General features: G+C 39.0%; 1 protein-coding gene and 1 non-coding gene across 2 annotated transcripts in view; one reads left to right on the forward strand and one right to left on the reverse strand.

Annotated features, from left to right (window-relative positions):
- Nucleotides 1–27,935, forward strand: part of LOC139762050 (uncharacterized) — a 385,663-nt gene that overhangs the window by 252,383 nt on the left and 105,345 nt on the right. The window lies entirely within an intron of this gene.
- Nucleotides 17,192–17,263, reverse strand: TRNAV-GAC (transfer RNA valine (anticodon GAC)). Its single transcript has one exon. It is a non-coding gene; the product is annotated as a tRNA-Val (tRNA).

The following is a 27,935-nucleotide window of genomic DNA, read 5'->3' on the forward strand; positions in this document are numbered from 1 at the left end:
ATCCAAACGTGCTGCCTTGCCGGCTTTCGTCTTCCGCAAAGCTTTCACTACTTCTTCTCTGTTTACCAAATCATTTTCCCTGACCCTCTCACTTCGAAAACTACCTCGACCAAAACACCCTATATCTGTCACTATATCATCTAACACATTCAACAAACCTTCAAAATAATCTTTCCATCTCCTCTCATCATCACTACTTTGTATTATCATCTCCATTAGCCCCCTTCACCGATGTTCCCTTCTGTTCTCATGTCTTATGCACTTTAATTACCTTCTTCCAAAACATCTTTTTATTCCCACTAAGATTTAATGATACTATCTCACCCCAACACTCATTTGCCCTCTTGTTCACCTCTTGCACCTTTCTCTTGACCTTCTGCCTCTTTCTTTTGTACATCTCCCAGTCATATGCACTATTTCCTTGCAAAAATCGTCCAAATGCCTCTCTCTTCTCTTTCACTAATAATGTTGCTTCTTCATCCCACCACTCACTACCCTTTCTAATCTGCCCACCTCCCACGCTTCTCATGCCACAAGCATCTTTTGCGCAAGCCATCACTGCTTCCCTAAATACATCCCATTCCTCCCCCACTCCCCTTACATCCTTTGCTCTCACCTTTTTCCATAATGCACTCAGTCTTCCTTGGCACTTTTTAAATTCCTCGCACAAGTCTCCTTTCCAAGCTCACTTACTCTCATCATTCTCTTTACCCCAACATTCTCTCTTCTTTTCTGGAAACCTCTAAAAATCGTCACCGCCTCCATGCAGTTGTACCTCTCAGCACATTAACATCGAAAAGTCTCTCTTTCAAGCGCCTATCAATTAACACGTAATCCAATAATGTTCTCTGGCCGTCTCTCCTACTTATATATGTATACTTATGTATATCTCTTTGTGACCAGGTTTTTCCCAATCACTAATCCTTTCTCAGCATACGAATCTTCAAGCTCTTCACCATTTCTATTTACAAAACTGAACACCACAGGTTCACCAATTATTCCCTCAACTGCCACATTACTTACATTTGCATTGAAATCACCCATCACTATAACTCGGTCTCGTGCATCAAAACTATAAGGACACTCACTCAGCTGCTCCCAAAACACTTGCCTCTCATGACCTTTCTTATAATACCTAGGTGCATAGGCACCAATAATCACCCATCTCTCTCCATCCACTTTCAGTTTTACCCATATCAATTTACTTTCTTATACTCTATCACATACTCCCACAACTCCTGGTTCAGCAGTAGTCCTACTCCTTCTTTTGCTCTTGTCCTCTCACAAACCCCTTACTTTACTCCCAAAACATTCCCAAACCACTCTTCCCCTTTACCCTTGAGCTTCGTTTCACTCAAACCCAAAACATCCAGGTTCCTTTCCTCAAACGTACCACTTATCCCTCCTTTTTTCTCATCTTGGTTACATCCACACACCCCAGTCTGAGCCCAATTCAGACACCCTAATCTGAGCCTTGGAGGATGATGAGCACTCCCCGCATGACTCCTTCTTCTGCTTCCCCTTTTAGAAAGTTAGATTACAATGAGGGGAGGGTTTCTAGCTCCCCGCTCCCATCTCTTTAGTTGCCCTCTACGACACTCAGAAAATGCATGGGAAGTATTCTTTCTCCTCTATCCCCAGGGATATATATATATATATATATATATATATATATATATATATATATATATATATATATATATATTATATTTATTTTGCTTTGTCGCTGTCTCCGCGTTTGCAAGGTAGCGCAAGGAAACAGACGAAAGAAATGGCCCAACCCACCCCCATACACAATGTATATACATACACGTCCACACACGCAAATATACATACCTATACATCTCAATATACACATATATATACACACACAGACACATACATATATACCCATGCACACAATTCACACTGTCTGCCTTTATTCATTCCCATCGCCACCTCGCCACACATGGAATACCATCCCCCTCCCCCCTCATGTGTGCGAGGTAGCACTAGGAAAAGACAACAAAGGCCCCATTCGTTCACACTCAGTCTCTAGCTGTCATGCAATAATGCCCGAAACCACAGCCCCCTTTCCACATCCAGGCCCCACAGAACTTTCCATGGTTTACCCCAGACGCTTCACATGCCCTGATTCAATCCGCTGACAGCACGTCAACCCCGGTATACCACATCGATCCAATTCACTCTATTCCTTGCCCTCCTTTCACCCTCCTGCATGTTCAGGCCCCGATCACACAAAATCTTTTTCACTCCATCTTTCCACCTCCAATTTGGTCTCACACTTCTCGTTCCCTCCACCTCCGACACATATATCCTCTTGGTCAATCTTTCCTCACTCATTCTCTCCATGTGCCCAAACCATTTCAAAACACCCTCTTCTGCTCTCTCAACCACGCTCTTTTTATTTCCACACATCTCTCTTACCCTTACATTACTTACTCGATCAAACCACCTCACACCACACATTGTCCTCAAACATCTCATTTCCAGCACATCCATCCTCCTGCGCACAACTCTATCCATAGCCCACGCCTCGCAACCATACAACATTGTTGGAACCACTATTCCTTCAAACATACCCATTTTTGCTTTCCGAGATAATGTTCTCGACTTCCACACATTCTTCAAGGCTCCCAGGATTTTCGCCCCCTCCCCCACCCTATGATTCACTTCCGCTTCCATGGTTCCATCCGCTGCCAGATCCACTCCCAGATATCTAAAACACTTTACTTCCTCCAGTTTTTCTCCATTCAAACTTACCTCCCAATTGACTTGACCCTCAACCCTACTATACCTAATAACCTTGCTCTTATTCACATTTACTCTTAACTTTCTTCTTTCACACACTTTACCAAACTCAGTCACCAGCTTCTGCAGTTTCTCACATGAATCAGCCACCAGCGCTGTATCATCAGCGAACAACAACTGACTCACTTCCCAAGCTCTCTCATCCCCAACAGACTTCATACTTGCCCCTCTTTCCAAAACTCTTGCATTCACCTCCCTATATATATATATTCATATATATATATATATATATATATATATATATATATATATATATATATATACATATATATATATATATATATATATATATATATATATATATGTATATATATATATATATATATATATATATATATATATATATATATATGTATATATATATATATATATATATATATATATATATATATATATATATATATATATATATATATATATATATATATATATATATGTATGAATATATATGTATATATATATATATATAAATGTGAATAAGAGCAAGGTTATTAGGTACAGTAGGGTTGAGGGTCAAGTCAATTGGGAGGTGAGTTTGAATGGAGAAAAACTGGAGGAAGTGAAGTGTTTTAGATATCTGGGAGTGGATCTGTCAGCGGATGGAACCATGGAAGCGGAAGTGGATCATAGGGTGGGGGAGGGAGCGAAAATTTTGGGAGCCTTGAAAAATGTGTGGAAGTCGAGAACATTATCCCGTAAAGCAAAAATGGGTATGTTTGAAGGAATAGTAGTTCCAACAATGTTGTATGGTTGCGAGGCGTGGGCTATGGATAGAGTTGTGCGCAGGAGGATGGATGTGCTGGAAATGAGATGTTTGAGGACAATGTGTGGTGTGAGGTGGTTTGATCGAGTAAGTAACGTAAGGGTAAGAGAGATGTGTGGAAATAAAAAGAGCGTGGTTGAGAGAGCAGAAGAGGGTGTTTTGAAATGGTTTGGGCACATGGAGAGAATGAGTGAGGAAAGATTGACCAAGAGGATATATGTGTCGGAGGTGAAGGGAACGAGGAGAAGAGGGAGACCAAATTGGAGGTGGAAAGATGGAGTGAAAAGGATTTTGTGTGATCGGGGCCTGAACATGCAGGAGGGTGAAAGGAGGGCAAGGAATAGAGTGAATTGGAGCGATGTGGTATACAGGGGTTGACGTGCTGTCAGTGGATTGAATCAGGGCATGTGGAGCGTCCGGGGTGGGCCGTGGAGGGCTGTGTGGGTATGTATATTTGCGTGTGTGGACGTGTGTATGTACATGTGTATGGGGGGGGTTGGGCCATTTCTTTCGTCTGTTTCCTTGCGCTACCTCGCAAACGCGGGAGACAGCGACAAAGTATAAAAAAAAAAAAAAAAAAAATATATATATATATATATATATATATATATATATATATATATATATATATATATATATATATATATATATATATATATATATATATATATATATAGTTGTTGTTCGCTGATGATACAGCGCTGGTGGCGGATTCATGTGAGAAACTGCAGAAGCTGGTGACGGAGTTTGGTAAAGTGTGTGGAAGAAGAAAGTTAAGAGTAAATGTGAATAAGAGCAAGGTTATTAGGTACAGTAGGGTTGAGGGTCAAGTCAATTGGGAGGTGAGTTTGAATGGAGAAAAACTGGAGGAAGTGAAGTGTTTTAGATATCTGGGAGTGGATCTGTCAGCGGATGGAACCATGGAAGCGGAAGTGGATCATAGGGTGGGGGAGGGGGCGAAAATTTTGGGAGCCTTGAAAAATGTGTGGAAGTCGAGAACATTATCCCGGAAAGCAAAAATGGGTATGTTTGAAGGAATAGTGGTTCCAACAATGTTGTATGGTTGCGAGGCGTGGGCTATGGATAGAGTTGTGCGCAGGAGGATGGATGTGCTGGAAATGAGATGTTTGAGGACAATGTGTGGTGTGAGGTGGTTTGATCGAGTAAGTAACGTAAGGGTAAGAGAGATGTGTGGAAATAAAAAGAGCGTGGTTGAGAGAGCAGAAGAGGGTGTTTTGAAGTGGTTTGGGCACATGGAGAGAATGAGTGAGGAAAGATTGACCAAGAGGATATATGTGTCGGAGGTGGAGGGAACGAGGAGAAGAGGGAGACCAAATTGGAGGTGGAAAGATGGAGTGAAAAGGATTTTGTGTGATCGGGGCCTGAACATGCAGGAGGGTGAAAGGAGGGCAAGAAATAGAGTGAATTGGAGCGATGTGGTATACAGGGGTTGACGTGCTGTCAGTGGATTGAATCAAGGCATGTGAAGCGTCCGGGGTAAACATGGAAAGCTGTGTAGGTATGTATATTTGCGTGTGTGGACGTGTGTATGTACATGTGTATGGGGGGGGGGGTTGGGCCATTTCTTTCGTCTGTTTCCTTGCGCTACCTCGCAAACGCGGGAGACAGCGACAAAGTATAAAAAAAAAAAAAAAAAAAAAAATATATATATATATATAAATGAATATATATATATACATTAATTTACTATACTTTGTTGCTGTCTCCCGCGCTAGCGAGGTAGCGCTAGGAAACAGACGAAAGAATGGCCCAACCCACCCACATATACATGTATATGCATACACGTCCACACTCTTACATATACATACCTATACATCTTAACGTATACATATATATATATACACACACAGACATATACATATATATACAAGTACATAATTCATACTGTCTGCCCTTATTCATTTCCGTCGCCACCCCGCCACACTTGAAATGAAAACCCCCTCCCCCGCATGTGCGCGAGGTAGCGCTAGGAAAGTTGTAGGACCAGTGAAAGTAAAGGAATACTGAAGATGGGCAATGACGATGGCCTTATACCTGACCTTCAAAATGATCGAAGATGGGATTATGGCTGGCCGTAGACACTGATAACAACAACAATAATGATAATGATAATAATAATAATAATAATAATAATGATAATAATAATGATAATAATAATGATAATAGTAATGATAATAATGTATACATTATCATCATTACTATTATCATTATCATTATTATCATTATTATTATTACTATCATTATCATTATTATCATTATTATTATTATTGTTATTATTATTATCATTATCATTATTATTATTATTATTATTTTTTTTTCTTTTTGCTTTGTCGCTGTCTCCCGCGTTTGCGAGGTAGCGCAAGGAAACAGACGAAAGAAATGGCCCAACCCACCCCCATACACATGTATATACATACGTCCACACACGCAAAATATACATACCTACACAGCTTTCCATGGTTTACCCCAGACGCTTCACATGCCCCGATTCAATCCACTGACAGCACGTCAACCCCGGTATACCACATCGCTCCAATTCACTCTATTCCTTGCCCTCCTTTCACCCTCCTGCATGTTCAGGCCCCGATCACACAAAATCTTTTTCACTCCATCTTTCCACCTCCAATTTGGTCTCCCTCTTCTCCTCGTTCCCTCCACCTCCGACACATATATCCTCTTGGTCAATCTTTCCTCACTCATTCTCTCCATGTGCCCAAACCATTTCAAAACACCCTCTTCTGCTCTCTCAACCACGCTCTTTTTATTTCCACACATCTCTCTTACCCTTACGTTACTTACTCGATCAAACCACCTCACACCACACATTGTCCTCAAACATCTCATTTCCAGCACATCCATCCTCCTGCGCACAACTCTATCCATAGCCCACGCCTCGCAACCATACAACATTGTTGGAACCACTATTCCTTCAAACATACCCATTTTTGCTTTCCGAGATAATGTTCTCGACTTCCACACATTCTTCAAGGCTCCCAGAATTTTCGCCCCCTCCCCCACCCTATGATCCACTTCCGCTTCCATGGTTGCATCCGCTGCCAGATCCACTCCCAGATATCTAAAACACTTCACTTCCTCCAGTTTTTCTCCATTCAAACTCACCTCCCAATTGACTTGACCCTCAACCCTACTGTACCTAATAACCTTGCTCTTATTCACATTTACTCTTAACTTTCTTCTTTCACACACTTTACCAAACTCAGTCACCAGCTTCTGCAGTTTCTCACATGAATCAGCCACCAGCGCTGTATCACCAGCGAACAACAACTGACTCACTTCCCAAGCTCTCTCATCCCCAACAGACTTCATACTTGCCCCTCTTTCCAAAACTCTTGCATTCACCTCCCTAACAACCCCATCCATAAACAAATTAAACAACCATGGAGACATCACACACCCCTGCCGCAAATCTACATTCACTGAGAACCAATCACTTTCCTCTCTTCCTACACGTACACATGCCTTACATCCTCGATAAAAACTTTTCACTGCTTCTAACAACTTTCCTCCCACACCATATATTCTTAATACCTTCCACAGAGCATCTCTATCAACTCTATCATATGCCTTCTCCAGATCCATAAATGCTACATACAAATCCATTTGCTTTTCTAAGTATTTCTCACATACATTCTTCAAAGCAAACACCTGATCCACACATCCTCTACCACTTCTGAAACCACACTGCTCTTCCCCAATCTGATGCTCTGTACATGCCTTCTCCCTCTCAATCAATACCCTCCCATATAATTTACCAGGAATACTCAACAAACTTATACCTCTGTAATTTGAGCACTCACTCTTATCCCCTTTGCCTTTGTACAATGGCACTATGCACGCATTCCGCCAATCCTCAGGCACCTCACCGTGAGTCATACATACATTAAATAACCTTACCAACCAGTCAACAATACAGTCACCCCCTTTTTTAATAAATTCCACTGCAATACCATCCAAACCTGCTGCCTTGCCGGCTTTCATCTTATTATTATTATTATTATTATCATTATCAATGTTATCATTCTCATTATTATTATTATCATTATCATTATTATCATAATTATAATCATTATTATTACTATCATTATTATTATCATTAATATCATTATTATCATTATCATTATTATCATCATTATTATTATCATTATCATTATTATTATTATCATTATTATTATTATTATTATTATCATTATTATTATTATTATCATTATCAGTATCATTATCATTATTATTATCACCGTTATTTTACTGTTTTTGTTGTTATCATTAACATAATAAACTGTGACTTCCAATAAATCATGTTCAAATTAATATGTATATATTAATGAAGTAAATGAAGTAAAACGAAAGTATCCATACCAGTGTCAGTTTTGGGCTTTCTTACTTCTATAATTTTGTCAAATGATACTCATGAAATCATGTAACTTTTCTTAACAAATATATTCATTCTGATGGGTAATGCTGCTTCACGGTCAAATGATGTTTTATAACGAAGAGAAAATTTCTTACGTTGTAGACCTGACGGAGGTAAATGTATTTCAATTTGTTCTGTGTTGCTGGAGCTGACGTCTGTGGAGAGACTATATACAGTCGATATAGTACTATTGTGTTATCAAACATTGTTATAATATCCACTCGTATGTAAAGAGTTTCCACGAGGTTGCACTAAATCAAAATTAGGTCACAAATACAGACATACATTTAATCGGACTAATATATTTAGCGTTAATTTGGATATGAAATTATTTGAAGGAAGATATTTAATTCCTTAGTTTAATGCTTAATACTTTAACTGCAGTACATCAGTCACAACAATGAGTGATCACCACAATAATGGTGCCAGATGGAAACAACCACATGACACTACATCTGTAATCCCAAGCAGGATGTATCTTAATGGAGTTATTTTTCTTCTGCAATATCTCCTACTAACTGAGATCTTTATGGGCACTGTTAACATTATTGAAGTGCATCACCTGACCCACATTTTCCTGAAGTGTATAGCCTTGACTACTGCCTTATTGGAATATCTTCCACGAAATATAATGTTCCAAATTATGATGCACAAAAGATATCCAATTTTCGTAACAAGGCATTTGAAGTGCAGAAGAAAATCATCCAATACCTAAACCTAATAACGATGTGGATCTATGATAAATTACCCTGCAAGCAGTCAATAAGGATGGCTTAAAGTCACGAGTTAGCGCGAGTTAGGCTACTGTTTTCCCACAACTTCTACAGGGAGAACAGGTCACTCTAAGGTTGCCTATTGAAGCCTCTTTCTTCCCTGGAACACCTAAGCTGTGGAATTCTTTTCCTTTTCTGTTTCCTTCTTCATATAACCTGTATTCCTGCAAGAGCCAGTTAGACAAACACCTACGGAAATCAATTTCTACTTTGTCTATATTTATTTGACCTACGATGGCCTTTACTGGGCTTTAGTATCATTTTTAACGGCTAATTCATTCACGAACAAAAGTGAACATCAAGGTCGGGTCTTAATTAAGATATGGGAATGTGAACGGAAGAGATAATAGACTGGAAAGTATTGACAAACTTTTGGAGGAAGTGAAAAACCTGCCAGGTCATAGTTATTGGGAAAGACAAGAGGGTAGAGAGTTCCGAAAGCTTCGAGGTGAAGGGAAAGAAACAAGTTATCCAAACGGCCTACCCTTGACTTGCCAATGGCCAGACAGTAATCATGTGACACAGCAGCTTGCCGGGTATTGCGTGGTCTAGCAAGTGGTGGGGGGCACACAAGCAGCCAGGTCTTGGGAGCAAAAGCCAAGGTAATTTCTCTCGAACAGGGAAATTGAACTAACATTACGGCGTAGGGCAAGTGCCATGTATGCACTATTAAAAAAAAGATTGTAATAAATCCCTCTGAAGACAAATGTTAAATATTAACTGTGTTCTGTAACATCGTCTTATTTTAATGACCCATTTTCCTAACTCATGAGCCATTCAATCATTATCAAAAAAACATTATTAAGCCTAAATTTCATTTTAGGAAATTCTAGAGGCCAACGATTTGAGCAAAATAAACCTAACCTAACCTAACCTAATCTTCACCAAATGAAATAAATATAATCTTCATCAAAGCTAATACTGTGTATTGGTATTATTTCCATACACAGCAAAGCACAACATAATTTTAATGTTTGCAAGTCTCGAGTGAGAAGTGATATCTTTATTGCGAAATTCTGATATTTTGGGAGAATATGAAGTATGTGGCATCATGCGTAAGTAAGAGAAAATTATCTTAACATAAACTCTTTTTTTTATGTAAATTAGTCAAAGAATTTTGGCTTTATAGTTTAGAAATGATAAAAAGGAATAGAGAAGCTGATGCACTTATTTGGATACAAATGTCTGGAATATAAGAAGATAAGATGATATCAGTTCCTAGGTATGGGAGAACAACAGATGTAGAAATACTTTAGAATAGTGTTGGTATGATACAGATATAAGAACAATATCGTGATCATATATATATATATATATATATATATATATATATATATATATATATATATATATATATATATATATATATATATATATATATATATATATATATATATATATATATTTTGAAGGTTTGTTGAATGTGTTTGATGATAGAGTGGCAGATATAGGGTGTCTTGGTCGAGGTGGTGTGCAAAGTGAGAGGGTTAGGGAAAATGATTTGGTAAACAGAGAAGAGGTAGTGAAAGCTTTGCGGAAGATGAAAGCCGGCAAGGCAGCAGGTTTGGATGGTATTGCAGTGGAATTTATTAAAAAAGGGGGTGACTGTATTGTTGAGTTGGTTGGTAAGGTTATTTAATGTATGTATGACTCATGGTGAGGTGCCTGAGGATTGGCGGAATGCGTGCATAGTGCCATTGTACAAAGGCAAAGGGGATAAGAGTGAGTGCTCAAATTACAGAGGTATAAGCTTGTTGAGTATTCCTGGTAAATTATATGGGAGGATATTGATTGAGAGGGTGAAGGCATGTACAGAGCATCAGATTGGGGAAGAGCAGTGTGGTTTCAGAAGTGGTAGAGGATGTGTGGATCAGGTGTTTGCTTTGAAGAATGTATGTGAGAAATACTTAGAAAAGCAAATGGATTTGTATGTAGCATTTATGGATCTGGAGAAGGCATATGATAGAATTGATAGAGATGCTCTGTGGAAGGTATTAAGAATATATGGTGTGGGAGGCAAGTTGTTAGAAGCAGTGAAAAGTTTTTATCGAGGATGTAAGGCATGTGTACGTGTAGGTAGAGAGGAAAGTGATTGGTTCTCAGTGAATGTAGGTTTGCGGCAGGGGTGTGTGATGTCTCCATGGTTGTTTAATTTGTTTATGGATGGGGTTGTTAGGGAGGTAAATGCAAGAGTTTTGGAAAGAGGGGCAAGTATGAAGTCTGTTGGGGATGAGAGAGCTTGGGAAGTGAGTCAGTTGTTGTTCGCTGATGATACAGCGCTGGTGGCTGATTCATGTGAGAAACTGCAGAAGCTGGTGACTGAGTTTGGTAAAGTGTGTGAAAGAAGAAAGTTAAGAGTAAATGTGAATAAGAGCAAGGTTATTAGGTACAGTAGGGTTGAGGGTCAAGTCAATTGGGAGGTGAGTTTGAATGGAGAAAAACTGGAGGAAGTGAAGTGTTTTACATATCTGGGAGTGGATTTGGCAGCGGAGGGAACCATGGAAGCGGAAGTGGATCATAGGGTGGGGGAGGGGGCGAAAATTCTGGGGGCCTTGAAGAATGTGTGGAAGTCGAGAACATTATCTCGGAAAGCAAAAATGGGTATGTTTGAAGGAATAGTGGTTCCAACAATGTTGTATGGTTGCGAGGCGTGGGCTATGGATAGAGTTGTGCGCAGGAGGATGGATGTGCTGGAAATGAGATGTTTGAGGACAATGTGTGGTGTGAGGTGGTTTGATCGAGTGAGTAACGTAAGGGTAAGAGAGATGTGTGGAAATAAAAAGAGCGTGGTTGAGAGAGCAGAAGAGGGTGTTTTGAAGTGGTTTGGGCACATGGAGAGGATGAGTGAGGAAAGATTGACCAAGAGGATATATGTGTCGGAGGTGGAGGGAACGAGGAGAAGAGGGAGACCAAACTGGAGGTGGAAAGATGGAGTGAAAAAGATTTTGTGTGATCGGGGCCTGAACATGCAGGAGGGTGAAAGGAGGGCAAGGAATAGAGTGAATTGGAGCGATGTGGTATACCGGGGTTGACGTGCTGTCAGTGGATTGAATCAAGGCATGTGAAGCGTCTGGGGTAAACCATGGAAAGCTGTGTAGGTATGTATATTTGCGTGTGTGGACGTATGTATATACATGTGTATGGGGGCGGGTTGGGCCATTTCTTTCGTCTGTTTCCTTGCGCTACCTCGCAAACGCGGGAAACAGCGACAAAGCAAAAAAAAAAAAAATATATATATATATATATATATATATATATATATATATATATATATATATATAGAGAGAGAGAGAGAGAGAGAGAGAGAGAGAGAGATCAAATCCTCCGCTCGGTACGTGGCTAGACACACTAGCTCTGTTTGCTTTAGTACTTTGCTACTCCACCTTCTCAACTGTATCGTACTTATACCCGCAATATAGAAATGACAAACCAATAAAGTGGCATGCAGGAGCTGTCGGAATCCTTGAGACTATTGTCAAAATTACAAACAAGGGAAACTTTGTAACAGTCGAATGCCCATCACCAAGACAAACCCACTGACCTCGCAAAAAAAAAAAAAAAAAAAAAAAAATATATATAAATATATATATATATATATATATATATATATATATATATATATATATATATATATATATATATATATATATATATATATATATATATATATAGGAATAGTGTGAATTAGAGCGATGTGGTATACCGGGGTTGACGTGCTGTCAGTGGATTGAATCAAGGCATGTGAAGCGTCTGGGGTAAACCATGGAAAGCTGTGTAGGTATGTATATTTGCGTGTGTGGACGTATGTATATACATGTGTATGGGGGGGGTTGGGCCATTTCTTTCGTCTGTTTCCTTGCGCTACCTCGCAAACGCGGGAGACACCGACAAAGTATAATAAATAAATATATATATTGAATCGATGAAGTTATGGCTCAGCAAACCCTACGACCCACTTTACAAGTCAAACACGAAATTCAGAATTATTTATCGTTGCCCATTACGGCTAGGCTAAGATCATTTATCGCTGTCCATGATGGTCAGGCTATCATTTATCGCTGTCCATGATAACTAAGCTAAGATCATTTATCGCTGTCCATTATAGCTAGTCTAAGATCATTTATCGTTGTCCATGATACAGTCTGGGCCCAGCCCGAGCTGTAGGGGATAGAAGACCTCCAAGATAACACTAGCCAGACTCTAAGAACATTTAACATCATAAGAACATTATCCAGTTGTCTTTTACTTATCAGGAAATACGTTTGTATGCAACTCTTAGCTGATAAGAGATGTTTGATCTCTTATCACCCAGAACTCACCACGAGGAGGTGGTTGCATGTCGAGTTCCATAATTTTTTCCCGTTTTAAATAAATATTTTAATTTCCTCTAAAATAAAGGTCTATCCCGCTTTAAGCTATGTAAAGATAATAATTTCCTCTAAAACAAAGTTCTTTCCCATTATATTACAAGTAAAATTTCCTCTAAAACAAAGTTGTTATTGTGAGGTAGATAGTTGAGGAAGGGCACCTCATTTCCTGCCCTTCCTCTGGTTCCGTTGGCCCCTTCCTCTGGTACGCCTCCGGCGGACTGACCTCATCACCTTCTTCAGCTCACCAATAATAAGTGGCAGAGCTGGTCTCTCTGAGGGGTCGCTGTGGGTCGCTGTTTGGTAAAGATCCTGGAGGCTTTCCCGCACACCCTGCTTCCTGACCAGGATGGACACGTGCCTCATTAGATGCCCGAAAGAGAAGACGTCACTGGCTGGGGAGACCGGCTTGCGCTCCCTGACCTCAGGGGCCAACCACAGGTCAGGAACATTGTACTCAACGCAGCTTCCCTTCTTAACGCTCAAGCCGAAGTCGATGATGTGAAACTCTGGCTTGTCACCCATCGTCACGGTCACATTCTCGACCTTGACGTCATTATGGACAATGTTTTTCTTATGGATTTCCATCAGCCGACGAGCGACCATGATGGCGGACTCGACCAGTTCCTCGTCCGACCGACATGTTCTCATGAACTTATCATAAGGCTGGCCAGTGTGGCTTAAGATGATCAGTGGGGGATTGCGGCACACTGCTCGAAGGAGAGGGGCTCCTCCAGCCCCAGCCAGTCTCCTGTGAATGTCGGCTTCATCCATAAGACTTTTCGAACTCACACCGTCGAGAAGGGTTTTGATGACGCAACACGATCCACGGAACAACACCGTTTCAATCTTGGCGTTGCCTCCCCGACCCACCTCTCTCATGACCACCAGGTCATTTACATCCTTCTGGGTCAACTTTACAACTGGAACGCTCATTTTGATTCCGGCCTGAGGTGCACTTACCAAATTTTCTTCTTGCCGGAGAGAGTGAGGGGAGATGTTGTCGGTACGGAGTCCCATCCTCAAATGATTACACTTCTCTCGTCGCCGGCCTTATATACCCCTAGGTTATGTGACGTCACATAACCAGATCTATCCAGATTAAATCCCATACAAATCCGGATATGTAGACGGATTCATTTAGTTTTGTTGCGATCATTATTTGATGAAATCTAGAGGTGTCGAAGAAATATTCAAGATGGCCAATGGTGTTGAGAGTGTAGTGAAGATGGCTAGAGATGTTGAAGGATCTAAATAGTTTCGAAATACCAATACTTTTTGAATCAATAAATCATTATAAATACTAATAAGACAAAAAACACTTTGACGAAAATTTAGCCATTTTCAAGCATCGAAATAAAAGGATATGAGGTAAATGGCTTTTGGGAAATCCTTGTTGAATAGTACACAGTTACTTTCTGAGAATACGCACACACACACACACACACACACACACACACACACACACACACACACACAAACCTAGAGAACATAGCATAAAATTAGGACAATATTGTTCAAATATATTCAGAGAAGTAATTTTAAAGTTTATATAAGAGTGGTTGATGAATGGAATAAGAAGAATGAGGTCATGGTTAAGGCAGATACCATATATAAATCTTACAAGTTGTATAATAGTACGGAATGTTCTAGATATTTGGCCTCGCGAGTGTAGAACTCTCTCCTCACACAGTAAAAATAGGTCATTACACACTCACAGATTCAGAGGTTATCACGTTGAAGGAGAGGTGAAAACTGAGGATTCAAATCAAAGAACAATAAGAAGCGTCATGATGAGATGGGAGAGGAAATTGGTAAATAGACAAATATAGTTTAATCTAAAACATGAACGGTAAATCACTTCGACTGAAGAAAGACAAGTGGAAAACATAGAAAATGAAAGACCAAAGAGAAGAATTTAGGAAATCTGGGATAACATCTAATGTGAGGAAACACGATTTCACCAAACGAGATTTAGTTAACGCTTCTGGCATAGTGTAAGTATATATATATATATATATATATATATATATATATATATATATATATATATATATATATATATATATATATATATATATATATATATATATATACTTATGTGTGTGTGTGTGTGTGTCTGTGTACGGATAAACTTTAATGCTGGCCAGGGTGTACTGGTGATGCCTTTGACCTAAAATGTACGTTCAAGCCCTTAGGCTTATCATGATCTTCACTACAACCTCATCTTCATATGACCTTATCTTGACTAAGCTGGTTTCAAGGAAGGCTTTAGATTTTACCCGCTCACACAAACAACGTACTTACACGGGGCCCCACGAGGGCAAATATATGATTACACACACCTACACACACCACCACCACTAATAATACACAGAGAAATAGCCTTTTCGGTCGGCTTTGGATCCGCCCTTGAACGTAGTTTGGAGGATTTGGGGGATCAGATCAATGAGGTTGAGTTCACTACAACCTCATATTCACTAAAGTGTATCTTCACTACTAACTTATTCTCACTAAATTATATCTTCGCTATACCCTCTTCTTCACTACACCGTTATTTTTACCATACCATCATCATCGTACTCCCTGATGTTCACTAAAAGTTGTTCTTATCTTCACTACATAATCATTTTGAATAAACTTTACTCTTTGATATCCCTTATCTCTACTACATTCGTATCTTCACTGCATTCGTATCTTCACCACAACCTATCTTGACGATATCCTTATCATCACTATTCTCTTCCTCGCTACACTCTCATCTTAACATCATCCTTCTGTTTACCGAACTTAGTTCAAAGTCTGACTTGAACGTAGCTTTGGAGAGTTTGTGTTCCTCATTGTGTTACCTCCTTATTATCATTGTAAAGGCAATTGTCACCACTCCCTAACTAAACCCTCATCGTCACTACACTCTCATCATTATCATTACTTCTTGATGTTCAATACAAAATCTCAACATATGTATTTATCTTCACTACAGAATAACTTTCATTGCACCTTTATCTTCATTACTCCTTGTGTCGGCTACATCCGTATCTTCCATCCATTCTTATATCTTATATTAGTTACATCTTTACAATATCTTTATATCTTCTCTGTTCCGTCTTTTGGAAAATTGAAAATGAGAGGGAAGGATTTCCAGCCTCCCGCTCCCTCCCCTTTTAGTCGCCTTGTACGACACACAGGGAATACGAGGCAAGTATTCTTTTTTCCCTATCCCCAGGGATAACAGCATCTGGTGTTCCCAGACGGTCACCCATCCAAGTACTAACCAGACCCAACGTTGCTTAACTTCCCTGATCGGACGATATATATATATATATATATATATATATATATATATATATATATATATATATATATATATATATATATATATATAAAACACTGAAAACAATGAATTTCCCAAATAACAAAAATGGAAGCGCCGGGGTTTGAACCCGGGTCCTCTCGCATGCCAAGCGAGTGCTCTACCACTGAGCTACACCCCCAAGAATATATTTTGTGACATAGTATTATTTGAAGTACTGAGATTACCACGGCAAAATAGTGTTTGACCGACCGTTGCCAACTAGCCGGCAAAATAACCACAGGGTAATTCTCCATGTTGCTGTCGTGTTCTCCTCTCAATTTTCCACGAAGAAATGAGTTTTACTTTTTTATTGTCGTTGCAATAGACTGGAACTAAGCAATAGACTGGAACTAAGTAATAGACTGGAACTAAGCTGACCTGGTATGAGGTCAGAGCCCTCATTATCATCCCTGCTAACTACCGGAAGCAGATTAAGTTGTTCCACAACCGATGTCCGGCCCATGTTAACTCTGATGTGCCCAGCAGTTGGAGGAGGATCGCCAGAAGCTTCTGGAAGATTTCAAGGACGTCTTGGTGGACCTGACCCTTTCAGATAAGGTCGAAAACCCCAATTTATTGTGAAGATCTTCACTATAACGTTGGACGAACATACTGAATGTTGCACACATGTGATGCGGACAAAATGAAAAAAGAAAAAGACAAAAAATATGTCTGGTGTGGGTCTCGAACCCACGACCTTGAGTGTGTCAGACTCACGCTCTACCACTGAGCTAACCAGACAATAGAAAAATACGTCTGTTTCTTCAATTTGAATTAATGAAAATCTTTGCTAGGCAGCGTTTAGAAAAGAGAGATGTCTTTGACGAAATTTACTTGCTTGGCTTATTCTTCGGTTCCTCATTATCGAAAGTAAACATACTGAAGGATATATACACACATATATATATATATATATATATATATATATATATATATATATATATATATATATATATATATATATATATATATATATATATATATATATATATATATATATATATATATATATTGGAAAGGATCACAATTTTGCGCGTGATCAAGTATATTCCTATGAGTCCACGGGGAAAATGAAACATGACAAGTTCCCAAGTGCACTTTCATGTAATAACCACATCATCAGGGGAGACACAAGAGAGAAATATAACAAACAGTTGACATACAACGAAGAGACGTAGCTAGTACGCCATTTGGTAAACATGTGATTGTCCGAGACAGACAACAAGCGTATCATAAACTAATTATGTGGACAAGATGAATTCCTTACAAATTTTATCAACACTAAATTTATGCAATTTGTATAGACAATCACTTATATCAAGATTATAATTCTTTGTGCATTTAATGATAGAAGATTCAATGATATTTCTCGTGGTACTGGAGTTAGAGATTATAATGCCATCTCAGTTATTAACTCTAACTCCAGTACCACGAGAAATATCACTGAATCTTCTATTATTAAATACACAAAGAATTATAAAACTTAAGGAAACATGCAACATGGCGGTCAAACTATGAGATGCACAAATGAAGTTTATGAATGGAATATCAGTGAGACGAACTAGTTGATGAATGATGAATGAAAGTGTAATAAAGTCATGATGAATGAATGAAAGTGTAATAAAGTCATGATGAATGAATGAAAGTGTAATAAAGTCATGATGAATGAATGAAAGTGTAATAAAGTCATGATGAATGAATGAAAGTGTAATAAAGTCATGATGAATGAATGAAAGTGTCATAAAGTCATGATGAATGAATGAAAGTGTCATAAAGTCATGATGAATGAATGAAAGTGTAATAAAGTCATGATGAATGAATGAAAGTGTAATAAAGTCACAGTTTAAAAGGACAAAAAATGAATGGCAGCCAGGGAAGAGTGGCCCAGGTAAATGGAAGGGTTGAAAAGTTCGCGTTATGTGACGAATTTTGATAGATTTTGCAGGTTTCCTTTCCTATGATGGAACGTAAAAGTTTGTGCTTAGTTCTAGAGACAGAGTTCATAGGTTTATGTTTTAATGATGAACATCAAAGGATACTATTAATTTAACTGACTTTAAAAATGTTCAGTTAAATGAAGCATTCCATACACAAGCTGCTTTTTGGCGGAGTTAAAAATTCGCATTTTTTTGCTAATTCTAAAGTAGGTGTTAAATTGACGGACTTAAAAGTTCGAGTTTCAGCTTTAAACCTTGTGTTTATATGACGTATCTTAGAGTACTTGTTAATATAATGCAAGTGGAAGGTTTACGTTTAAAAGATGGTGTTTAAATGCTAATTAATGAATGACAGTTAAATGGATAGATTTTAAGTTCGCGTTTACGTGGGCCACTTTAAGGTTAAGGTTCGTACGTACCAGGTTGACCAGATGGCGGTAGTGTGTAGACACAGCCATACCAGGTCGTATTTATCATCATTAAAGTCACCTTCCTTACTTACTTATGGCGGCGATGAAATTCACTGGTTCTTGATTCTGCACCAATTAACCTATCAGATAATGGTACAATGTTTGCCTGGTGTTGCATATATCACGTCTGTTGTTGAAACACAAGAATGCCAGGTGACTTTGGGAGTGGATGATAATGTAAAGATCAATATAAATGTGGGAAATCTTGAACCGCCATCACCAGACACAACACATGTTTGGATCTGGCGGGGGGAGGGACTTGCCTGTGACGTCACGATGCCCCGCCTCCAGCCTGGCGCCGCTCTGTGTGTGTGTGTGTGTGTGTGTGAGCTCATCTTTTGTGACTGTTATGTGTTTTGCCCGTTTTCTTAACCTTATGTGTATGTATCGTGTCTTTTAGTTACTTGTACACACACACACACACACACACACACACACACATACACACACACACACACACACACACACACACAGAGGCAAGCCAGGAAACTTAAAGACAAGATGGAACTCAGTGGGATATTCATCCACTGTGATAAATCCAGGTAAGAGAAGGAGAGAAGCTGTGTATACAACCACAATGTAAGTAAGATGTAGCTTCATCATCATCAGTAAACATACCTGGTGTTGTAAACCTCTATCATATCGCCCATTACAAGTCTTGTTATCTTCATCATAAGGGAGGATTCTGAGGCTTGCTATCAATGTTGTAATCTTCGCTCAATAATCGTGGAGAAATGTTTGTACACTCTAATACAGTGATCAATATTGTAGGTCATAATGTAAGTGGTGTGTGACTAACTATAGCTGTAATATTACCTGTTCATTCTTGCTACTAACACATGACACCAAGTTGCCTGTTAGTCTTATTACGTACATTAATACACTGTTGTCTTGGCTTTACATCTCTACTAATGATGACACCTAAATCCTTCTCCAGCCTTGATAGTTTTATTTCCACATCTTAAGATGATACTGTAGTTTGCCTGCTATGTGTACATAGTGTAAACATGTTGCATATGTCTACGGTGAATATCACTGGCCATTGTACACTGTACAACGATACCCTGTTAAGATCTTCCTGCAATGTCATAAAGTTCTGTTTAACTCGTAAACACGATTTCATCGCGTGTAGGAAAAATTTGATATAAATCTAAAGTTGATGTTTTTAAAGAGAAGTACAGAACAAGACAGATCACATTCATTATATCACATATCAGTTCACCAGGTAAAGACACCATTATAACATATTGTGAAACTAATATATAGCATGATTCATGCACAAGGACCATCTTCTACACATGACCAATATTTCACAACCATCACAAAATGATTCACTGATAAAGCCAGTGTATGTAATGTCCTTCCTTTTCCTCAGCTCATTAGGCATTTTCCGTGAGCCAACCTATATGTTATTTGTCCCCTCATTTGTGACCTTGTAGTTGTTGTACGGTGGAGTAATGCTTGACTTGCTATACTGAGGGACAGACACACTGACACAAGCCATGTTGTAGTTGTTGTACGGTGGAGTAATGCTTGACTTGCTATACTGAGGGACAGACACACTGACACAAGCCATGTTGTAGTTGTTGTACGGTGGAGTAATGCTTGACTTGCTATACTGAGGGACAGACACACTGACACAAGCCATGTTGTAGTTGTTGTACGGTGGAGTAATGCTTGACTTGCTATACTGAGGGACAGATACACTGACACAAGCCATGTTGTAGTTGTTGTACGGTGGAGTAATGCTTGACTTGCTATACTGAGGGACAGACACACTGACACAAGCCATGTTGTAGTTGTTGTACGGTGGAGTAATGCTTGACTTGCTATACTGAGGGACAGACACACTGACACAAGCCATGTTGTAGTTGTTGTACGGTGGAGTAATGCTTGACTTGCTATACTGACACAAACCACTGTTGGCTAAATTATGAAAAAATGAAGAGAATTGTTTCTTGAAAGATTTATCAAATCTAAGGCGCTTACTCTAAGTCATTCATCCTTTTCTTCTTTTTAGGAGTCAATTACAAATTAAGACAACTAGTTTTCCATTACAAGAATTATAGAGCTCATACAATCAATTCAAAATTTACGTAGTAGGTATACATTCCATTAGAATGTGTTTAGATGAAATTCTAATTCTTTAATGTTCTCATCAATCCAACCTATGAAAAAACTTTACATGACAAATAAAGCCAGATAACAGTGTGTCATAAGACCAGAGCCCCTGCCAAGCTGGGACTTGGCCAAACATAAACAACCACTTTCTTATAGACGATTAGTCAAGGTTCTGGGTCGAGCACCAGGATCTATTGACCTCTGACATAATATATTTTCTCTGATCCTTCATCATCACCACCACACTCCCGGCACCCATCAATAAACCCTTCCCAAATTCCTCACTTCCTTATAAACTCGTCCCTGTAGTCAACAATTAAGAAACCTAAACCGACCAAAAAGCATTACGTTGTTCAACAATGTAAACCCCAGCTAGGGTGAGCCTTAGACACTCTTACGGTATATTGTGATGGACGAAGGATTTACTCCCTAAGTAATGTATTATACATTTACTGTATCTAAAAATCTATGACTAATTATAGAATGCAGATAGTAAAAGTGTATTTTCCTTGTGGATTCATATTGAATATATACGAAATATTTTATCTAAAATGATTATCTTATACGAGAATGAATAAAATCCCATAACTTTTCTGGAGCACAGGGTACAGAAATGTATGTAACGTGAAACCGGTAGAATTAACATATCTAACATAAAGATTTCTATTTTGCAAATAACATAAATGTTTTACATGTAGAAATCAGTAACATCTTCAACAACCCAAACATAAACCATCAGATTTTATATCACAAGCTTTTTATCCGGGTTTTACGCATTAAAACGATATTGTCTATAGAAAAGTGATGTAGTTATTATTCGCACCAGGTTTAGAAAGTCTTAAACAAGTTATAAGTTTATATTCTTCAAAACTTTAGTAAGATCCATTAAGTATACTTTGAAAAATAGACATGTTTACTTTACTGTGATAAACACTAATTAAGAAATTATCGAGGTTTTTCTTAGAAATATTCCTTATGAATCAATATGAATTCTTTTTAGAGGATATATATATATATATATATATATATATATATATATATATATATATATATATATATATATATATATATATATATATATATATATATATATATATATATATATATTTCATTATATTTTAATTTTGCTTTGTCGCTGTCTCCCGCGCCTGCGAGGTAACGCAAGTAAACAGACGAAAGAAATGGCCCAACCCGCCCCCACACACATGCACACACACACACGTCCACACACGCAAACATACACGCCCACACATCCCAACGTACACACATGTATACATACACAGACACACATATATACATACATGCACACAATTCACACTGTCTGCCCCTACTCACCCCCATAGCCACCCCGCCACACATGGAATAACAACACCCTCCCCCCTCATGTGTGCGAGGCAGCGCCAGGAAAAGACAACAAAGGCCCCATTCGCTCACACTCAATCTCCAGCTGTCATGCAATAATGCCCGAAACCACATCTCCCTTTCCACATCCTCCCCTCTAGTTTTTTTTTTTTTTTCTTAATTTTCCAAAGAAGGAACAGAGGGGGCCAGGTGAGGATATTCCAAAAAAGGCCCAGTCCTCTGTTCTTAACGCTACCTCGCTAACGCAAGAAATAGCGAATAGTTTAAAAGAAAATATATATATATATATATATATATATATATATATATATATATATATATATATATATATATATATATACATATATATATATATATATATATATATATATATATATATATATATATATATATATATATATATATTTTTTTTTTTTTTTCTTCTTTCGTTCAAACTATTGGCCATTTCCCGCGTTAGCAAGGTAGCGTTAAGAACAGAGGACTGGGCCTCTGCGGGAATATCCTCACCTGGCCCCCTTCTCTGTTCCTTCTTCTGGAAAATTAAAAAAAAAAAACAAGAGGGGAGGATTTCCAGCCCCCCGCTCCCTCCCCTTTTAGTCGCCTTCTACGACACGCAGGGAATACGTGGGAAGTATTATTTCTCCCCTATCCCCAGGGATAATATATATATATATATATATATATATATATATATATATATATATATATATATATATGTTGGAAAGGATCACAATTTTGGGCGTGATCAAGATATTCCTATGAGTCCCCGGGGAAAATGAAACACGAAAAGTTCCCAAGTGCAATTTCGTGTAATAATCACATCATCAGGGGAGACACAAGAGAGGAATATAACAGTCAGTTGATATACATCGAAGAGACGAAGCTAGGACGCCATTTGGTAAACATGTGATTGTCCAAAACATACAACGACCGTTCATAAACTTATCATTTTACAAATCTTATCAACAATAAAGTTATCTAATTTGTACAGACCATCACTAATATTAGGATTATAATTCTTTGTGTATTTGATAATAGAAGATTCAATGATATTTCTCTTGGTAGTAGAGTTAGAGTTAACAACTGAGATGGCGTTACTCTCTTACCCTTACATTACTTACTCGATCAAACCACCTCACACCACACATTGTCATTATTACACGAAAGTGCACTTGGGAACTTTTCGTGTTTCATTTTCCCCGTGGACTCATAGGAATATATATATATATATATATATATATATATATATATATATATATATATATATATATATATATAATTCTTTTTTTTTCTTATTATTATTATTTTTCTTTGTCGCTGTCTCCCGCGTTTGCGAGGTAGCGCAAGGAAACAGACGAAAGAAATGGCCCAACCCACCCCCATACACAATGTATATACATACACGTCCACACACGCAAATATACATACCTATGCATCTCAATGTACACATGTATATACACACACAGACACATACATATATACCCATGCACACAATTCACACTGTCTGCCTTTATTCATTCCCATCGCCACCTCGCCACACATGGAATACCATCCCCTTCCCCCCTCATGTGTGCGAGGCAGCGCCAGAAAAAGACAACAAAGGCCCCATTCGCTCACACTCAGTCTCTAGCTGTCATGCAATAATGCCCGAAACCACTGCTCCCTTTCCACATCCAGGCCCCACACAACTTTCCATGGTTTACCCCAGACGCTTCACATGCCCTGATTCAATCCACTGACAGCACGTCAACCCCGGTATACCACATCGATCCAATTCATTCTATTCCTTGCCCTCCTTTCACCCTCCTGCATGTTCAGGCCCCGATCACTCAAAATCTTTTTCAATCCATCTTTCCACCTCCAATTTGGTCTCCCACTTCTCCTCGTTCCCTCCACCTCCGACACATATATCCTCTTGGTCAATCTTTCCTCACTCATTCTCTCCATGTGCCCAAACCATTTCAAAACACCCTCTTCTGCTCTCTCAACCACGCTGTTTTTATATCCACACATCTCTCTTACCCTTACATTACTTACTCTATCAAACCACCTCACACCACACATTGTCCTCAAACATCTCATTTCCAGCACATCCACCCTCCTGCGCACAACTCTATCCAAAGCCCACGCCTCGCAACCATACAACATTGTTGGAGCCACTATTCCTTCAAACATACCCATTTTTGCTTTCCGAGATAATGTTCTCGACTTCCGCACATTCTTCAAGGTTCCCAGGATTTTCGCCCCCTCCTCCACCCTATGATCCACTTCCGCTTCCATGGTTCCATACGCTGCCAGATCCACTCCCAGATATCTAAAACACTTTACTTCCTCCAGTTTTTCTCCATTCAAACTTACCTCCCAATTGACTTGGTATTTGCACACACACACACACACACACACGAATATATATATATATATATATATATTTATATATATATATATATATATATATATATATATATATATATATATATATATATATATATATTGTTACGAATTCAACACTTATTCAGGCAAGGTCGCCAGTAACATATGTTACAAATACTACTGTTCCTTGTCTTGCAAGGACGTTATAGATTTGTCAAGTTGCACAACTCAGGATAACACAATAATAGTTATGGGATTGAATTAAAGACCAGCATCACATTAAATCTACTTATAATGAAAGAATTCAAGTGTACAAAGATAGGCACATAAATCAAGCATGAAACATTACGTTAACACTGATCATAAGAGTTAACATTAAACATGAGGTAACATTCGTACGTGACTTAACATTCCAGATAAGATTTCAAGCCAGGAGTTCTCTTTCCTCTAAGGCAGTTCTTCGATAACATTACACTGATAATTATAACGGGCTTACAGCACAACACTTGGGTAATGGGCTTATTACACAGCAGGGCTTACAGGCTTACAACACAGCAGGACTTACAGGCTTACAACACAGCAGGACTTACAGCAGGGGTGGACCACTTACCTCGCTGGGCTAGAAAGAGAGAGACTCAGCGGGTGTCATGGGTATATAAGCGTTCCCTGCTAGCTATACAACCTTACATTTTGATTGGCTATGAGCTTCAGTTACATTCTGATTAGTTGGAGGAACAGTTACACAAACTGCGTAGATCACCCTCCCTCTGGTAAGCCTGCAGCGACATGTCCAGTACGGGTGGCGAAATATTCCGCAGCTGATGACAACTTACTCCCCCCCCCCCCCCCCCCCCGCCTCGGGGAAGGGTCGGGGTGCTCAAGGACAAATGACACGTTATATACGCGAACATGTGAGCACAGACACACGTGTTCCGTAACAATATATATATATATATATATATATATATATATATATATATATATATATATATATATATATATATATATATATATACATATAACCTGGATGTTTTGGCTCTGAGTGAAACGAAGCTCAATGGTAAAGGGGAAGAATGGTTTGGGAATGTCCTGGGATTAAAGTCAGGGGTTAGTGAGAGGACAAGAGCAAGGGAAGGAGTAGCACTACTCCTAAAACAGGAGCTGTGGGAGTATGTGATAGAATGTAAGAAAGTAAATTCTCGATTAATATGGGTAAAATTGAAAGTTGATGGAGAGAGATGGGTGATTATTGGTGCATATGCACCTGGGCATGAGAAGAAAGATCATGAGAGGCAAGTGTTTTGGGAGCAGCTGAATGAATGTGTTAGTGGTTTTGATGCACGAGACCGGGTTATAGTGATGGGTGATTTGAATGCAAAGGTGAGTGATGTGGCAGTTGAGGGAATAATTGGTATACATGGGGTGTCCGGTGTTGTAAATGGAAATGGTGAAGAGCTTGTAGATTTATGTGCTGAAAAAGGACTGGTGATTGGGAATACCTGGTATAAAAAGCGAGACATACATAAGTATACGTATGTAAGTAGGAGAGATGGCCAGAGAGCGTTATTGGATTACGTGTTAATTGACAGGCGCGCGAAAAAGAGACTTTTGGATGTTAATGTGCTGAGAGGTGCAACTGGAGGGATGTCTGATCATTATCTTGTGGAGGCTGAGGTGAAGATTTGTATGGGTTTTCAGAAAAGAAGAGTCAATGTTGGGGTGAAGAGGGTGGTGAGAGTAAGTGAGCTTGGGAAGGAGACTTGTGTGAGGAAGTACCAGGAGAGACTGAGTACAGAATGGAAAAAGGTGAGAACAATGAAAGTAAGGGGAGTGGGGGAGGAATGGGATGTATTTAGGGAATCAGCGATGGATTGCGCAAAAGATGCTTGTGGCATGAGAAGAGTGGGAGGTGGGTTAATTAGAAAGGGTAGTGAGTGGTGTGATGAAGAAGTAAGATTATTAGTGAAAGAGAAGAGAGAGGCATTTGGACGATTTTTGCAGGGAAAAAATGCAATTGAGTGGGAGATGTATAAAAGAAAGAGACAGGAGGTCAAGAGAAAGGTGCAAGAGGTGAAAAAGAGGGCAAATGAAAGTTGGGGTGAGAGAGTATCATTAAATTTTAGGGAGAATAAAAAGATGTTCTGGAAGGAGGTAAATAAAGTGCGTAAGACAAGGGAGCAAATGGGAACTTCAGTGAAGGGCGCAAATGGGGAGGTGATAACAAGTAGTGGTGATGTGAGAAGGAGATGGAGTGAGTATTTTGAAGGTTTGTTGAATGTGTTTGATGATAGAGTGGCAGATATAGGGTGTTTTGGTCGAGGTGGTGTGCAAAGTGAGAGGGTTAGGGAAAATGATTTGGTAAACAGAGAAGAGGTAGTAAAAGCTTTGCGGAAGATGAAAGCCGGCAAGGCAGCGGGTTTGGATGGTATTGCAGTGGAATTTGTTAAAAAAGGGGGTGACTGTATTGTTGACTGATTGGTAAGGTTATTTAATGTATGTATGACTCATGATGAGGTGCCTGAAGATTGGCGGAATGCGTGCATAGTGCCATTGTACAAAGGCAAAGGGGATAAGAGTGAGTGCTCAAATTACAGAGGTATAATTTTTTTGAGTATTCCTGGTAAATTATATGGGAGGGTATTGATTGAGAGGGTGAAGGCATGTACAGAGCATCAGATTGGGGAAGAGCAATGTGGTTTCAGAAGTGGTAGAGGATGTGTGGATCAGGTGTTTGCTTTGAAGAATGTATGTGAGAAATACTTAGAAAAGTAAATGGATTTTTATGTAGCATTTATGGATCTGGAGAAGGCATATGATAGAGTTGATAGAGATGCTCTGTGGAAGGTATTAAGAATATATGGTGTGGGAGGCAAGTTGTTAGAAGCAGTGAAAAGTTTTTATCGAGGATGTAAGGCATGTGTACGTGTAGGAAGAGAGGAAAGTGATTGGTTCTCAGTGAATGTAGGTTTGCGGCAGGGGTGTGTGATGTCTCCATGGTTGTTTAATTTGTTTATGGATAGGGTTGTTAGGGAGGTGAATGCATGAGTTTTGGAAAGAGGGGCAAGTATGAAGTCTGTTGTGGATGAGAGAGCTTGGGAAGTGAGTCAGTTGTTGTTCGCTGATGATACAGCGCTGGTGGCTGATTCATGTGAG

The sequence above is a fragment of the Panulirus ornatus genome, chromosome 42 (assembly GCF_036320965.1).
Source record: "Panulirus ornatus isolate Po-2019 chromosome 42, ASM3632096v1, whole genome shotgun sequence".
NCBI lineage: Eukaryota > Metazoa > Arthropoda > Malacostraca > Decapoda > Palinuridae > Panulirus > Panulirus ornatus.